Source organism: Oncorhynchus masou, unplaced genomic scaffold, assembly GCF_036934945.1.
Source record: "Oncorhynchus masou masou isolate Uvic2021 unplaced genomic scaffold, UVic_Omas_1.1 unplaced_scaffold_1211, whole genome shotgun sequence".
Lineage (NCBI taxonomy): Eukaryota > Metazoa > Chordata > Actinopteri > Salmoniformes > Salmonidae > Oncorhynchus > Oncorhynchus masou.
This window is the reverse complement of record NW_027001900.1, coordinates 186709-191013: the sequence shown is the minus strand read 5'-3', so window position 1 is coordinate 191013 and position 4305 is coordinate 186709. Positions and strand designations below refer to the sequence as shown.

Below are 4305 nucleotides of genomic sequence, written 5' to 3'. Positions count from 1 at the left end.
ATTAGGAACTAATATATCAACCTGTTGTGTTAATCTGGGTCCTGTTCATTAGGAACTAATATATCAACCTGTTCTGTTAATCTGGGTCCTGTTCATTAGGAACTAATATATCAACTTGTTGTGTTAATCTGATGCTAAATATTTAATGTAACAGGGATAATACATGTTGTGTTACATTGGGGTGTGTCGTTAGGATACTACTTACTAATGGTGAATCCATCTGATAACTACACTGAACAAAAATATTAATTCAACATAGAAAGTGCTGGTCCCATGTTTCATGAGCTGAAATAAAAATCCCAGAAAAGTTATTTCTCTCCTGTTTTGGGCATCATTTTGTTTACATCCCTGTTTGTTAGCATTTCTCCTTTACCAATATAATCTATCCACTTGACAGGTTATGGCATATCAATAAACTGATTAAACAGCATGATCATTACACAGGTGCACCTTGTGCTAGGGATAGTAAAAGGCCATTCTAATATATGCAGTTTTGTCACACAACACAATGTCACATGGAGCAATTGGCATGATGACTGCAGGAATGACAACCAGAGCTGTTAGCAGAGAATTGAACTTGCATTTCTCTACCATAAGCCACCATCAAAGTTGTTTTATAGAATTTGGCAGTACATCCAAACGGCCTCACTACCGCAGACTACGTGGAACCACGCCAGCCCCCCGGGGGAGGGGTTTTAGTCTGTAATTAAGCCCTTTTGTGGGGAAAAACTAATTCTGATTGGTTGGACCTGGCTTTGCAGTGGGTGACCCTATGCCCTCCCATGTTTGTACCCCTGCCCAGTCATGTGAAATCCATAGATTAGGGCCTAATGAATGTATTTCAATTGACTGATTTCCTTATATGAACTGTATCTCAGCAAAATCTTTGAAATTGTTCCATGTTGCGTTTTATATTTTTGTTCAGTATACTTTAATGGTGAATTTCTCCTGATTTGTACTTACTAATGTTGAATCTCTCTGATTAATACTTACTAATGGTGAATCTCTTTAAATTCTAGATCTTCCACTTAAGTACTCTGGAGGAGCGCTTCTCTCGCCTGTGGACACAGTGTCAACGCTGTCAGGGCTCTCTCCATGAGGATGTGCTCTGTACCAGGTACACACACAAACACCCACACACACACACACATGCATACAATTGGTATACAGATGTGTGTGTTTGAAAACTATTACTTTCCCGGTACATCGTTAATGTGACTCTCACAGGGTGATGTCAAGCTCCAAGTTTGTTTACAATCTAAAGATAACTTCAGTAAATAAATACTTAGGTGACATTTCTGAAACAGGATATATTCTATATTCACTTCTGACATGGGAGATACTCTATATTCACTTCTGACATGGGAGATACTCTATATTCACTTCTGACATCAAAAACATTGTAGTTACTCCACAATACTAACCTAAATTACAGAGTAAAAAGAAGCCTGCACAGAATTTTAAAAAATATTCCAAAACATGTATCCTGTTTGAAGCAAGGCATTAAAGTAAAACTGCAAAAAATGTGGCAAAGAAATACAATTTATGTCCTGAATACAACATGTTATATTTGGGACAAATCCAATACAACACATAACTGAGTACCACTCTTCCTATCCTCAAGCATGTTGGGGGCTGCATCGTGTTATGGGTATGCTTGTCATCGTCAAAGACTATAGTTTTTAAGGATAATAAGACACAGAATAGAGATAAGCACAGACAAACTCCTAGTGGAAACTCTGATTTGGTCTGCTTTCAAACAGACACTGTGAGACAAATTCATCTTTCAGCAAGACAATACCATAAAACACAACGCCAAATACACACTGGAGTTGCTTACCAAGACGACATGGAATGTTCCCGAGTGGCCTAGTTTTTTATTTAAATCAACTTGAAAATCTATGGCAAGACATGAAAATGGCTAGCAATGATCAACAACCAACTTCAGAGCTTGAAAAATATTTAAAAGAACATTTAAGGTGGTTAATATCACCACTCTTAATATCAAATGTTACTGGTCACATGCACATGTTCAGCAGATGTAATTGTGGGTGTAGCAAAATGCTTGTGTTCCTAGCTCCAACAGTGTAGTAGTATCTAACAATTCACAACAATACACACATCTAAAAGAATGGAATTAAGAAATATATAAGTATTAGGACGAGCAGTAGAGGTGAAACACCTTTAAACAGCCCCCACGCATCTCTCTGATTCAGAGGGGTTGGGTTAAATGCGGAAGACACATATCAGTTGAATACGTTGTTGTACAACTGACTAGGTTTCCCCCTTCTCCCTTTCAACCCCTGTAACACAGTTGAACCAAGCTGTCAGAGTTGAACCAAGCTGCCCCAGTAACCAAGCTGTCAGAGCAGCAGTCCCTTATAAAGCATGGGCTGAGGCACACCCAGCAGTCCCTTATAAAGCATGGGCTGAGGCACACCCAGCAGTCCCTTATAAAGCATGGGCTGAGGCACACCCAGCAGTCCCTTATAAAGCATGGGCTGAGGCACACCCAGCAGTCCCTTATAAAGCATGGGCTGAGGCACACCCAGCAGTCCCTTATAAAGCATGGGCTGAGGCACACCCAGCAGTCCCTTATAAAGCATGGGCTGAGGCACACCCAGCAGTCCCTTATAAAGCATGGGCTGAGGCACACCCAGCAGTCCCTTATAAAGCATGGGCTGAGGCACACCCAGCAGTCCCTTATAAAGCATGGGCTGAGGCACACCCAGCAGTCCCTTATAAAGCATGGGCTGAGGCACACCCAGCAGTCCCTTATAAAGCATGGGCTGAGGCACACCCAGCAGTCCCTTATAAAGCATGGGCTGAGGCACACCCAGCAGTCCCTTATAAAGCATGGGCTGAGGCACACCCAGCAGTCCCTTATAAAGCATGGGCTGAGGCACACCCAAACCTTTTTGTAGGTTCTGACGGACGGTAAACTGTATAAAAAGAATGTTGCACACTGTATTGGTTGTATTACATTTCTGGGAGCATATCTCCTGTGAAAATAGCAAAAATTGTCCCATAACAAAGATCCACCACCATATTTTACAGTAGGTATGGGGTTTTGTTCTGCTGATGCATCCTCATTTAGACGCCCCACCCCTGGTGTGCGTGGCCAAAGACCTCTATTTTCATGGATCTTTGATGTTATGAGGCTATTTTGCTTCCACTGTTCCTGGGGCCCCTTGTTAAGGCCAGGGGGATAATGTACTTCACCAAGTACCAGGATATTTTTGGCAAAACCTGCTTGCCTCTGCCAGGAGGCTGAAACTTGGCCACAAGTGGATCTTCCAGCAAGACAATAACCCCAAGCACACATCAAAATCCACAAATACATTTTTATTGGCCACTAAATCAAGATTTTGCAATGGCCATCTCAGTCTCCAGACTTGAAACCCATTTGAAAACCTGTGGTTTGAATTGAAGAGGGCAGTCCATATGCACAGACAATGGATATCAGGGATCTGGAAGCATTCTGTATGGAGGAATGGTCTAAAATCCCTCATATTGGATTCTCCAACTCATAAAACCTTTTAGAACAAGGCTCAGTACCTTTAACCCTCGCAAGGTGAGGTATTGTAAAGGGGAGAAAAAACTATTACCTAATCAAAATCTCTTTCTCTGAGCAATGATATAAGCATAAAATGTTTATGGAGCATACAGTATTTTAATTATTTTATACATTTTTGCTCATCTTTATCAAGGTTGTCAATAATTTAGGACCCCACTGTATATATGATATTATTTATAAGTAAATGTTGCTGTGTCTCCCTCTATCTAGCCGGGACTGTCCCATATTCTACATGAGGAAGAAGGTGCAGAAAGATCTGGATGATCAGGAGAAGCTGGTGTCTCGCTTTGGATGGTGAGAGGCAGAACCAACTGAGACTCCATATTCACCGGCTCCCCTCTCTCTCCCCACTCTTTCTCAGACTCTCTCCCTCTCCTTGAAAGGATTTGTACTGTATTTTCTTCTTATAAGAATTGTAAATGTTACACTTAGACTTTTTTCTTGAATTATGAATCTAAATAAATGGCATCTTTTTTTAGAAATGTGTCTTACCATAGTTGTCTGTCTTCAGTCTAGAAGATCTCAGTTGCATTGAACTAAAAGTATGGTGGTGGATGTTGTAGTATGTTGAGTACTAAAAGTTAATAACCAATGCAAAGCAGCAGTCGTTTTTTACTAAACACTTCTAATAGGCTACATTCCCATGCCATGTGTTATGATAGACTCGTGCCGGTATTTCGGAAGCATCTCCGTAGGAGTTGTGATCCAGGATAGGGTTTACAAAGGGA

The 4305-nt window shown here is 41.0% G+C and overlaps 1 long non-coding RNA gene across 1 annotated transcript; it reads left to right on the top strand.

Moving 5' to 3' along the window:
* Positions 1 to 1023: 1023 nt before the first annotated feature.
* On the top strand, positions 1024 to 4059 carry LOC135529927 (uncharacterized). The gene is made up of 2 exons (XR_010453770.1): positions 1024 to 1117; positions 3788 to 4059. It is a non-coding gene; the product is annotated as an uncharacterized LOC135529927 (long non-coding RNA).
* Positions 4060 to 4305: the final 246 nt, after the last annotated feature.